Source organism: Theropithecus gelada, chromosome 1, assembly GCF_003255815.1.
Source record: "Theropithecus gelada isolate Dixy chromosome 1, Tgel_1.0, whole genome shotgun sequence".
Lineage (NCBI taxonomy): Eukaryota > Metazoa > Chordata > Mammalia > Primates > Cercopithecidae > Theropithecus > Theropithecus gelada.
Genome location: NC_037668.1, coordinates 131,965,870 through 131,979,827, shown reverse-complemented (window position 1 = coordinate 131,979,827; position 13,958 = coordinate 131,965,870). Strand labels below are relative to the sequence as shown.

Below are 13,958 nucleotides of genomic sequence, written 5' to 3'. Positions count from 1 at the left end.
GCACACACACACACGCGCGCACACACACACACACACGCAGTGCCTTTCCTGATAAACCAGTGGACTGAAATAATACCCTTTTCCTCTGCAATAATGTGAAAAGACTATAAGGTATTTTTTAGTTTGTAGGTTTTGTTTTTTCCAAAAGTTTTCAGTATATGGGAAAGGAAAAAAAAAATGTTACATAAAATAATGTAAGAAGGTAGTGATGGAATAGGAAAATCAGTTTCTTTCAATTCCCTTTCCCACCAGGCCTAGACAGTGAGGTTCTGTACTTTCACATTATGTTAAAGTAGCTATCTCAGAGACATCATACCCAATGTCCTACTACCCCTCATATCCACTCTGTATAGTCTTTAAACAACCGTCAAAATTTCAAATTCCTTTAATAAATAACAACTTAAACCTTCAAAAGTATCAGGGTCATATTAATTTTAGGAAAAAAAAGAGTTTAGAACAATATTAGATCAGTAATGTACATTCACATTACTGTGCTATAGATACTCAGAACCTTTCATCTTGCAAAATGGAAACTCTATACCTAGTTAACAATTCCATTTCCTCCTCCCCCCAGTCCCTGGCAACCACCATTTTACTTTCTATTTCTATGAGTTTGACTATGTTAGATAGTTCTGTTATGGTTTGAATGTTCCTCCTGAAGTTCCAGTGCAATAGTGTTGGGAACTGGGGCCAAAAAAGAGGTGATTAAGCAGATCAGGGCTCTGCCTTCATGAATCGGTTAATGCCATTATGTTGGGAATGGTTTAGTATCATGGCAGTGGGTTTTCTATAAAAGTGAGTTTGGGCCTGTCTTGTCCTTGCTTGAGCAATCTTGCCCTTCTGTTTTCTACCATGAGATTATGCAACATCTTGCCACATGTAGGTTCCTCAATCTTGTAATTCCCAGCCTTCAGAACTAAAAAAAAAAAAAAAAAAAAAAAAAAAAATCTCTTTTATTTATAAATTAGTTAGTCTCAGGTATATAGCAACACAAAACAGACTAAGATGATTATATATACATATATTTAAAAACCAGCAATGTTCGAAAGAGTAAGAGAATCCCTCTGCTCCTTCTAAAATCAGGTAGTAGCAGTAGCAATACCATCACTGTAAAGTATGGGATTCAAGTAGTATCTATGGATGGCTGGCAGACATCAAGGGATGGTGTGTACCTAACCTACTGGTGAAGGAACAACTGGAGAGGTACTTGGTTCAATGGGTTTTTTAACTCTTCCTGTCTCTATTGATAAATAATATTTGTAGATAAATCTTAATAAAGGAAAGAGAAGAGTTCTAGCACCCAGATATATGGGTTTACGTCTCTAACTCTCCTAAAGACTATAGGCTCCTTGAGAAAAAAAAAAAAAAAAAAAAGACTGAGTTTATTTACCTTCGAGATAGAACCAGTTGGTAAAGAACCTTAAAATTTTTATTAAATAAAAACTGGAGAGTAATTATAATGAGTAACAGCAAGGGACACGCACACACACACAGAGAGAGAGAGAGAAAACAAACATGTTTAGAAAATAACGTTCAATTCCTAAAATTAGTAACAAGCATAGCCAGAATTAAAACTCTCATTTTCAACTTCCTTGTCACAGTCTGCCATTGTTTACTGTCTCTTTCCAAATTATCACTTGGTGAGTAAACAGAAGATACTTTCAAGTCTCTTATAGGGCTTGTACTGAGACTTAAGGTTAAGAATATTCTTATTTCTTTTCACTTTCTTAGCAAGTTTATATTTAATGGATATAAGAAGCTTTATTCATAAAAGTAGATCACATTTCCTGTGTTCTTCCTGTAAAATATGTATGTAATCTGTTCCATTTTTGTAGTTTCTACTTAAGAGAATCAGTATATTCTGCAAAATTAATAAAATTACTGAATCTATATTTTACACATATCCACATATCTTTGCAACACTTATTGTCTAATAATATTTAATATTATATTGTTTGTTACTCAATCAATATTAAAAGTGATTAAAATAAATCTATTCTTGTTTTAGCAATATTAGTTTACATTTTGCCCAACATATCCCAAAGCTCCTATTGTACTTTTCTAAGCAGATATTACCTTCAGTACAGAAGGGGGTAGTGAATGTATTACTAAATAATGCCAAAACATTTGTGGATAGAAAATTCCCCTTGATAGAACAAAACATTGATATTATTTCTAAAAGTAAGTACTGAAAATAAACTCAGAAAAACAAATACGAATAGTATTCAAATAAAAATTGGCAGGGTTTAATAAGAAAAATAGTGAGGTAGTTTCTATAAATAAAGAGTTCATTATGGAACAAACATAAATTAACAATAAGTACAAAATATTAAATAAATATTCTAAGAACAGAAGATTAGGATGCAAAGATTTTCCAAAATAATAGATTTGTTCAAGATGACAAAGTGTACAAATGCTGTAACATGCCTGTGCATCCAAGATTTCATGAAATGAGAAAAAAGATTTCATGTATATTTACATACATGCATGTATTTTCTATACCAAACATATGTATACACACAATGGAGAATAAATCCATAATAAACAATAAAAAAAATTTAAAGTGCCTTTGTAGTCCAAATGTTATGAGCAACACCTGAAAGACATAAAGTAAGTAGGATCAGATCCAAAGAAAAGCAAGAGAAAAAAAGACATTGCAAAATAGATTCTGAAGCAGACTGTTGCAAAGGTAAAGGCATTTGAGGTTCTGAGGAATGAAGCAAAGTTAATGAAGCAATCAGAAAAGTTTAGATAAAGCATCACTGATACTTTCAGAAACTAAGTATCAGCTAAGGGGATATTGCAGTCATGAAAAATTTGCTAGAAGTCTTGGCATTTAAAAGTTGATCACCTACACTGGAAACACTAGTCTAAATAGCAGAATGGGCATGGTCTAAATAGCAGAATTTAGATTCATAGGTTCCAATATCTCTCTAAAATGAGTTCCAGAAGGAGAAGAGGGATGCATGGAATAGAGTAAAACATAATAATAATGTAGTAAAAAATAACACTTCCATTAACAAAAAAGGAATGAATCTATAGTTTAAAGACCATGTGAAGCAATGGTGAAATCTCAGAACATCAAATGTTAATGTTAATTGTGTTTTCCCAAAAATTCCTATGTTGAAGTCCTAATACCCAGTACTCTAGAAAGTGACTGTATTTGAAAATGGGGTTTTGAAGAAGTTATTAAATTAAAATGAAGCCATCCAGTAGACCCTAATTCAATACGAGTGGTGTTCTTCTAAAAACAGAAGATTAAGATTCAGAAAAAGGTATCAGTGATGGTCCCTGGCAAAAGAAAGGTAATGTGAGGACACAGTGAGAAGGCAGCCATCTGTGAGACAAGGAGAGAGGGTTCAGAAGAAATCAAACCTGCCCACACCTTAAGCTTGGACTTCTAGCCTCTAGAACTGTGAGAAAATAAATTTCTGTTATTTTAGCTACCAACTCTGTGGTATTTTATTATGGTAGCCCTGGCAGACTAATACACCAACAATTAAAATATTATTCTAAAAACATCTTGTAAGAAAACACAAGCAATCTAACAACAACAACAAAAAATCAGCTTAATATTATCTTTCATTTAAACATGACTTCTACCTTTATCGTTATCACTCAAGGATAATTTTTTTTTTTTTTCCCTAATAGCATCTATATGTGTTTACTGGTGTCTATTCTCCTAATCCACCTATAGTCAATTCCTTACTATGCAGGCAAAATTATCTTGTGCAAATAAGATCACATAATGGCTTCTGTTCAAAACTCCTGATGGCTTTACATCCAAAAAAAAATCCCAAAGAATCAAAGAATGTATTATGACCTACAATATCTCTTTTATTGGTCTTTCTTTCCCTTTCACTCTTTATCAACATTGAACATCTTTCAGTTTCTGGAACTAACCAAGTTAATTAATATCTAACACAGTGATTTTCTTTTTTTTTTTTTTTTTTTTTTTTTTTTTTTTTTTTTTTTTTTGAGACGGAGTCTCACTCTGTCGCCCAGGCTGGAGTGCAGTGGCCGGATCTCAGCTCACCGCAAGCTCCGCCTCCCGGGTTTACGCCATTCTCCTGCCTCAGCTCCCTGAGCAGCTGGGACTACAGGCGCCCGCCACCTCGCCCGGCTAGTTTTTTGTATTTTTTAGTAGAGACGGGGTTTCACCGTGTTAGCCAGGATGGTCTCAATCTCCTGACCTCGTGATCCTCCCGTCTCGGCCTCCCAAAGTGCTGGGATTACAGGCTTGAGCCACCGCGCCCGGCCTAACACAGTGATTTTCAACCTTGGCTGAGTATTGGAAACACCTGCAGAGACATTAAAATATCGATGTTTGATTTCTATTTCCTAGAGTTCTAAATGCATTTGGTCAGGCATTCAACCGTGGTCTCAGAATGTTTTCTAAGCTCCCAGGGGATTGTTAGGGTCAGAGAAGTTTGGAAACCACTAGCCTAAGGAAGTCCCTGTTGCTCGAGTTTGTAATCCATTTGCCCACACCTTCACCTGGCTCCCTTCTTTATTTCTTTCAAAAGAAGGCCAAATGTCTGATCAAATGCTCTCTGACATAAATGTCTCCTTAGACATCCTTTAAGATCATCACATATAAAGCACCTTCATCTTGCTCCTCCACGCATGTATTCACTCACTAAACATTTATTTTTTGTAGTACTTATAACCACCTGACCCAATTTGTTTATTATCTGCCTTCTCCAACAGAATGTGAACGTCTTAGAGAACAGCTGCTTCTTACTCAATTCTGTATTCCCAATGACTAGTACATAGTAAAAGCTCATTAAATATTTGTTAAATCAATAAATCAATTTGTCAATAGGTAACAAAGTGGAACTTCAGAGTTCTAGGACAAAACTACTTTGAGTGTAAAATCCTAACCCAGCAAGTTAATATTAACCTAGGAGGGAGACGGTTAAACAGGGCCATCCAAAAGTACAAAACAAGATAGGGAAATAATGAAGAGATATTTAAATAGGACAGAAAGAGCATGAGAAAGCTGCATGTCTACAGTAATAGAAGACCTTGAGATTTCAACAGAAGACCTGGGTTCATATAAATTATCTGAGTCTTGGTTTTCACAATGTTGAATTGCAGATATTATCTTCTTTAAGTTTTTTCAGGCCCCTTCTCCCAGGACTAAAGTAGACTGAGGCAGTAAAAGGTTTTGGCACTTCAAGAACCGTGTAATGGATTTTTAAAGTAAATTTAAAATAAAAGCCTTCTATTAGTCTCCTCAGGCTGCCATTCAGAATACCACAGACTAGGTGTTTTAAACAACAGAAATCTATTTTCTCAGGGTTCTAGAGGCCAGAAGTCCCAAGTAACTGGTTCAGCAGGGTTGGTTTCTGAGAGGCTTCTCCTCCTGGCTTGCAGATGGCTGCCTTCTCACAGCTTCCTCTCATGGCCTTTCCTCCCTGCATAGACACTGCTGGTGTCCCTTCCTCTTCTTAAAAGGACACTAGTCCTATTGAATTAATGCCCCACCTTTATGAATTAATTCAACCTAATTACCTTCCTAAAGGCCTTTTATCCCAAATACAGTCATATTGAGGAGTTAGGTTTTAAAATATGAATATTGCAGGGGAGGGGACACAATTCAGTCTACACCAAGCTTCAATTAACAAATACATTGACAGCCTGGGCAGAGTGAGACCCAGCCTCTACAAAAATAAAAATAAAATAATTATCCAGGTGTGGGGGCATACACCAGTAGTCCTGGGTACTCAGGAGGCTGAAACAGGAAAGGGCTTGAGTCCAGGAGTTCCAGATATTGCAATAAACTATGATCATGCCACTGCCCTACGTGACAGAGCAAGACTGTGTCTCTAGGATAACACACACACACACACACACACACACACACACACACACACACAAAATTGAAAGTTTAGTTAGGAAACTAGAAGAAAATTCATAAAATATCAGCCGTAGATTGACATTCAACAAATGTTTAAACGCTACATAGTTTCTTATTCACTGGGTTTTGTCTGTGATGAGTAAAGCAATGTGCTAGCTACTTTTGGTTAAAGCTCAGAAACAAAATTAGAAAATCAAATTTGTGAGGAATATTTTCAAAACCTGAAGTGTTTCACAAGCAGTTCTCAGTAATAGAAATTAGCATTGTAAGACAGAAACTAGTGTCATTACGTCTCTTTCCTAATATAACAGGTTAAGTAGTATATTCTGCAGAACACTAACTCTTTAAGAATTTTCTCAAAAGGTTTCAAAATCTAGAATTTTGAAAAATATTTTGATAATATACTACTTTCTAAAGATTCCAAATGTGAACTAGCATATTTTACCAAATGAACAGATGCTACAGAAATGATATATTTTATTTTGCTTATTCCAGCACTTCCAAAGTTATCTGAGTCTTTTTTCAAATATTCTTTAAAACCATTAGACAATAATGTCTTGGGGATACAGTAACAAACACCTGTGTTTATTTAAGAATAAAAATGAGAAGGGGAGAGAGGCCCAGAGTAATTGATCTTATAAAATATAAATTCTAAAGTGGCACAGCTTTATTTCCAATTAGAAATGCTGGATAGAAAAAGAAAATAGGTGTCCTTTGAAATACTTTTAGTGGAAATCTTGAAAATAAAAAAAAACAAGAAATGAAACAAAAAACACTTCGCTTTTACATAAAAGAAATTTCTATTTTCAGGATCTGTCTTAAGCTTCTTAAAATGTGTATGGTTCACTTATTTTAAAGTAGCAATGTACATAACTTTTCTATTAAGACTTCATATGATGAATGATTTATAGATACAAAATAGTCATTACTCTCCCCTTAAAATCATATTTTCTCTTTCTTATCTAAAATGACATAGATGTGAGGTGGCCACTTGAGTTAAATTACCAATGGCATTAGATACCGTAAGTGGAATAGAGTCTTATTAAACAAATCCAGGAGGATCTTTTCCTCTGCACTCTCTAGCCTGTTTCACCAACTCTCTCTGTTGCTTCCCCTTCTCTGCCCTTTCTCAAATCGATTCATTTCTATGCAAATGCTTGTCTCTCTGTAAGGAGGAAATGTGATAAGAAACCAGGCTTTTTCTATAGACAGGCTGCTTATTGAGTAATTTATCCATCCTTTACTCAAACAGAAAATCTATGACTATCATCATTTATTCATTCACAAGAGTGTTTTCCCACCTGAGGCAAGGACACTATTTTAATTTTGCTTTAGAGCTGGTGGGCACATTTCTGTTCTATTATGGTTAGCAGCTCCACTTTGAATGTATGTTCCAGGGGCAATCTCCCCTCAGAACCTTCCAAATATTCTTAACTCACAGAATGCCATTAATCTTCCATGTTTTCTGATTTACCCAAACCTAGCTGTCTTTTCGAAAGTGCAGCCTCCTTGGCTGTTGCAACTCACCTTTATGTCATTAATCCGTATTATACAAGTTAGCACTTAAGTGGTTCACTTTTCTTTGTCTTGTAATCTCCCTAAAACAGATAAGAAATTCCTTGAACACAAATAGTACTTCTAATGTGCTTTCTGTTCTCAACACTTATTATAATGTGCTTAGCCCATAATAGATGTTCATAAAGATTTGCTGAATTAAAATCAGTGGGGTTAATAAGAAAGATGAATTAAAATCAGTGGGTTAGGGGTGAACTTGGTTAAAGGAGGATAAAGAACTGTAGACCTAAGTTAGTGAAGTTATATTATCTCATAGGTCCATGTCTTCAAAGTGTGGAAGTTTCTGGTTGCACTTTGTGATGATTAACTTTATGTATCAGCTTGAGTGGGATATGGGATCCCCAGATTAAACATTGTTTCTGAGTGTGTTTCTGAAGGCTTTTTTTGGGTGAGATTAGCATTTGAATGTGTAGACTCTGGTGTTCACCGCTCTCTTCAATGTGCTTCAGAATCATCCAATCCTTGTAGGGCCTGAATAAGACAAAAGGCAAAGAAAGGAGAAATTTCTTCCTTTTTCTCCTGTCTCACTGTTGAGCTGGAACATCTAATTTCATCTTCCTCTGGCCTAGGACTGGGATTTACATCATCAGTTCTCTGGTTCTCAGGCCTTCAGACTCACACTGAATTATCCCAACAGGTTTCTGGTGTTTCCAGCTTGCAGAGGACAGACTGGAGGACTAACTGGTCCCCATAATTGTGTGAGTCCATTTCTCATAATAAATTTATACATTTTTATATATACTACATAAGTATCATTTAGATATTATGTATAAACACATATATAATAAATATACATAAAAATATATATTAATTTATAATATATAAGATAGATATATGTGTTCTGGAGAACCAAATACAAATATTCTATTAAGATCCTAGAAAGTTGCCAAATAAGAGGCTCAGATGAATTAAGATATATTACATTTCAATCACAAACTTTCATGCCTTAAAAAATAGCCATGTTTTGGCTTTTCTGTTTTGTCTTTTTAAACATTGTTTTGTTTTGAATATCAAATTCTACTATAGTTAATGCTGCTTTCAAATCAATCATTTTCTTTACACATAGATCTACGTTTGAAATAACAACAATATACAATTGAACTTGAGGGATAAATGTTATACAGAGATTTTTTAAATAATATATTGGCAAGAATAAAAAAAAATTGCTTGCTTTTTTGTTAAGTTTATTTCCACAACTGTTTAGCGGTTAATACAAAAGTACATAATTTTGAATGCCCCACATTCACTCAAAAAGACGGAAATTGTATCAAATGTTTATAACCTGATGCTTCAAATAGCCAAATCAGAGTATGAGACAGTTTTATTTGGCAGTTACATGTTATATTTAAAAATAGGCTTTCTTTTATTTTCTGTGTTCTCTCAAGCTATAGCTACAGAATTCAATGAATTATTACAAATCTAGTAAGATAAACATCATTATTATTTTTCCCTCTACACACATTTGAGTAGGCACTGAGTATAAAAAAGTGAACACAAGAGACATGGTTCCTTTCTTTGTGGACACTATAATTCTATGGAGATGTGTGAATAGCCAATAAAAAAAAAGAAAAAAATACACAAAAAGGAAAAAAAACAAGAAAAAGTAATAGGTAATCAACAACATATTTACACAGTAAATTCATGGAAAGGAGAGTTAGGTGCTGAGAAATTAGCCAGTGTTTTAGAGATTTGTTTTAGAAAGTGACATTTAACCTAAGACTTCAAAGATGAGAATCACCACCACAACAAAAAAAATCCAGATAGAAGAGAGGAAAAAAAAAAAAAAAGAAGAAGAAGAAAAGTATCTAAAGCAGGAAAGGATTTGATACTACAGGGGAAACAAGGGGGAGTAATGAACATGGTAAGGATGGAGAAATTGGCAGGGGCCAAGTTGTAAGGGGACAATAGAACAGGATAAATACAATGGGAGGTTGTTAAAATTTTCAAGCAAAAAAAAAAAAGGGCAATATTAATTTAAGTTTTTAAAAGTTTACAAGCTGCTATGTTGAAAGTATTGGAAGGAAATTAAGTGTGAAAACAAGAGGAACAGTTAAGACACAATTGTGTTATCTTAGAGGTAGATAAGAAATAATTTTGACCTAACTGGGGGTAAAACAGTGGACATATTAAGTGATACGAGTTAAAAAATATTTTGGTGGGAGAATTGAAAGAATATGAAAGAAAGAAAGGGAAAGGAGGGATTTGAGCAACTAGATGGATGTCTTAAACACCAAAATAGGCACTGTGTTAATTTGGATTATGTTCATTATTAGCGACAGAAACTCATCTCAAATTATCTCATGCAAAAAGGGTAATTTATTAGCCCAAGACTATAGATTGTTTTTCAGGTACCACTGGATATAAGGCTTTAAGCCAGGTGGATTGTTTTCTGCTTCCCTCTGTGTGTTCCTTTCATTTTCTTAAAGGCTTTCTCCACATGATGGGAACGGTGCCCAGTTACGGTCATCGTAAGATTCAGCATTTATACATCAAATTTTAGAGTGGAGCCGAGTAACCCCTTCTAGTTCAACCTCTGTTACACCACTCAGTTGACCCCTCCATCAATGTTATATGAATGAAGTGAGTCAATAGTGGAATAAAACTGATAATAAAACTGGGTGTAGTGGCTCACGCCTGCAATCCCAGCCCTTTGGGAAGCCGAGGCAGGCGGATCAGGAGATCAGGAGATCAGGAGATCGAGATCATCCTAACTGGCTAAGACGGTGAAATCTTGTCTCTACTAAAAAAAAAAAAAAAAAATGGCTGGGCGTGGTGACGGGCGCCTGTAGTCCCAGTTACTCGGGAGGCTGAGGCAGGAGAATTGTTTGAACCAGGGAGGAGGAGCTTGCAGTGAGCTGAGATGGCGCAACTGCACTCCAGCTTGGGCGACAGAGTGAGACTCCGTCTCAAACAACCGAACAAACAAACAACTGATGGTCCTTTTTGTTTCCTTAATTTTATTCTTTCTTGATTTTCATAATATCATCTTTTACTCAGTTCTCTTCACACTTCTGTATACTCCTTTTCTTTATTCTCTTACAGTCCTTGGCTTACACCTTAAATACTGACGTTTTTCCACCTCAACCCAATTCTCTACTGCTCATTCTTAGTATCTTTCCCTGAGCCTACACATCTATTATCACAACTTTAAATTTTCTTATAATTACTCAGAAATTACTCATTGGGTGCTACCCAATACCAGATATTATTCCAGGCACTATGGATATTATTAACAAAACATCTATTAAAGTATATGTCTCTACCTACTTGTCTATCTACCATCTATCTATCATTTATCTATCAACTATAGATTGTTAACTGAAAAAAAAAAAAGAAAAAGGATTAACACAGAAGTCAAAGGAAATAGCATTTATTTGTGAAACAAAGAAGGTACACTGAGTCAAAGCAGCCCTGAATAGATGCAGGAGAGTTTGTTTGCAGGGGATTTTCACAAAAAGTTGTTTTTGGAGTCAGTTTATTGAGTGGGCAAAAATCTGAAATTGCAAACACATTCAGATTGGTCAGTTAATTAGAGTATTCCCAGCTAAAAGATACTGATTGCCAGTGGATGCTGACTTCAGTTGTTATCCAAATCTACTGGAACATTCTGTGGCTTGACATTCAGCAGGTGTCAGTACAATTTTCTTCAGACCCCACTTTAAGGCCGTAGTTATAATGACTTCATTTTCTTTCACACTGGGTTCCTTTCCCATCATGTGGAGAAAGCCTGTTTATGTCATTTTGTCATCTCCTGACACCTCTCAAATCTATATTCTCGCCCAAAACTCTCTCATGAAAGATTCTGTCTCCACTGAGTTTCAGAATGATATATACAACTTCCTGTTGTACATATTTGCCTAAACAACTCACAGACACTCAAAAGCTCCAAACAAAAATTATCTTATCTCTTAAACCTATTTATTCTTCCTCATTATTTTTCATCTCTACAGTTGATACAACCATCCATTCAGACATCAGGGGGTCTTTCCTTCCTCACCTCTACTTCAATCAGTCACCGACATTTTAAATCCAAATTACTGTTTGAGTTAATTCAAGCCCCCGTCATCTATCAGCTGATCTATTGCTGTAGTCTTCACACTTACCTCCCTTACTCCAATCTCCTTTCCCTCAAATCAAACTTCCACACCAGTGACAGAAGGGTCCACATAAAACAAAATTCTAATCACCCTAGTACTCCTCTTATGACCACTATAAAAATTCAAGCAACTTAGCATGACATAGGTCATCTGACCATGACCTCCCCCTTCCTCAACCCATCCTTATCTTTTGGCCAATTCTCCTTAAGAATTTAATGTTCAGCATTTACTCTTGACACTCCCGGCCTTGAAATTTCTTACTTTCCATTGGTCCTTGTTCATAAAATTAATTACTTATCCTACATCACAGATTATTTCCAGAAGGCTCTCTTGGAATCTTGAGATTGTATTACATGTCTCTCCTTTGTGCACTCATTCTCTCATTCATTTATTAACTTATAGCAACTTTTGCTTACTCTCCTATGTGCTGTACTTGACACACATTCACGTGCTGTTTTTCTTGATAGTCATGAGAGAGAAGAAATCATGTGTGAGCCATGAGAGAAAAGCAAAACATCTTATTTATCTTCCTCTATCCAGTTACTAATTTAGTGCTTTACACAACAGATGTTTATCAAGTGAGGGAATAATGTCCTTCTGTCTTGAAGCTAAATATTTCAAACCACTGTCCATACACATTCCTCATTATAATAATTCATATAACCTTTACATTTATAAAATGGTTTCACATTTATTATCATGTTCAATCCAAATCATTCTTAAGGGATTATTAATAGGTTTTTATATTCCCATTTTTAATAACAGGGAAGTTGAAAGATTTATTTAAAGTCAAACAACAAGTGATGGACCTGTAACTCTGGAAAATTCTCTGGACCCCAAACTACATAAATTTTCCCAACATAGCACATTGCCTGCTCGCTAGTGTGGTGACCCAATCTCCTCAACTCCTTCTTTCTGAAACATGCCAGACATGTTTCTAATTCTGGAGAGCTTAACTTAATGAAAACAGACACCTCTGTTCAAGCAAGCTTGACCTTTTCCCCCTGAGCTCCAACCTATTTCTAGCTACCTACTTCATATATCTCTCCTTGGGTTTGCTGTATCATTTCAAAAGCCAACGTGTCTAAAATAAAATGTATCATTGCTCTGCTCCCATACCCTATGGTTCCCACCAGTACTAGCTTGACCTCCAAATTTTATGATTTCTGTCATTGCTGCTTTGTCTTGGGAATCTGGAAATTAAAGTTACACCTGTATCTACATATTCATCTCATGAAAACAAACCTCTTTACTGATAAATTGTCATTATTTATTGAAAATCTGTCAGACTATCATTCATCCCTTCAGGCCCTTACTGAACAAGTTCATTTTAGAGAATTAAATATGGCATACTGAAAATAGTACTCTCCCTCTTGCATAATTTAGGTTTAGGCATAAAAATATTTCAGTGACAACCTAAGCTGATAAAAGGTGAAAATCTCTAACAATTAGGAGATTACTTTCATTACCTCAGTTACATTTTTTGAGTGAAAAGTATATTACTATTATTTTTCATCTTATTTTTATTTCATTTAATTTTTCTATAATGAGGAGGGCAGTGATGCCATCTGTTTTATTTCTGTTTATTCCTATTTTTGCTTCATGCCTGTCAGTTATTTAGCTGCACTAATGGAACCAAGGCAAAAGAGATTTACCTTTTGGATTCACCAGGTTTGGTAGTGGTGGGGTTAACTCTTTCGGCATTTTAACAACTTTCCTGTTATTTTAATATCTGCTTGAAACAATTTAATAAATGAACATGCAATTGTTAAAATTAAAGTATCTAAAAAGGCAAGAGAGTTCAAAATATAAATTAACTACCCACTCAGTAAACCACACCTATATTACATTATTGTACAAGTGAGGCATAAATATTTTAATCAAATCATTTATCTTAATTGGTCTTTAAATTAGATTTTAGAAATGAATTCAGAAAGTTACTTCTGTGAATAAAATTAAAGAAAGAAAGCTGACAATTTTAGGGTTAGGTTTCTAAGAACTTGGATGTGGGCAGCACTGTGATGTGTCATCCAGATGCCATCTGTAGAAGACTTTGTTGCCTCAGCTGCCGGGAAAGCTGTCAAGTAAACAGGCTTTGGCTATCAGCCCCTTCAGATATTACATCGGCTGCAGGGTGACCTAAATCACACCCCTTTCTGGGTGTCCCACTCAATGAATGGTCAATGGAGGGAGGTTCAACTTGGGACAACACTGAGGGCCATTCTAGCTCCCGAAGATGATTGCCGTATAAGATTGAGATTGCCTGAGGCTTTATTGGTTCTGCCAATAAAGCCCTGCCCTCTGCATCATAGTTCTGTCCTCTGCCCAATCTTGCCTTCATGCCCTGCTTTCCACAGATGTTGCTCCCTAATAAATGTTCCACATTCTAAACTCTCTCTTACAGTCAGCTTCCTCATTCTACC

General features: G+C 35.4%; 1 pseudogene; it reads right to left on the bottom strand.

The window, feature by feature from the left end:
• LOC112629295 overlaps nucleotides 1–13,239 on the bottom strand; it is a 40,566-nt pseudogene extending 27,327 nt beyond the window's left edge.
• Nucleotides 13,240–13,958: the final 719 nt, after the last annotated feature.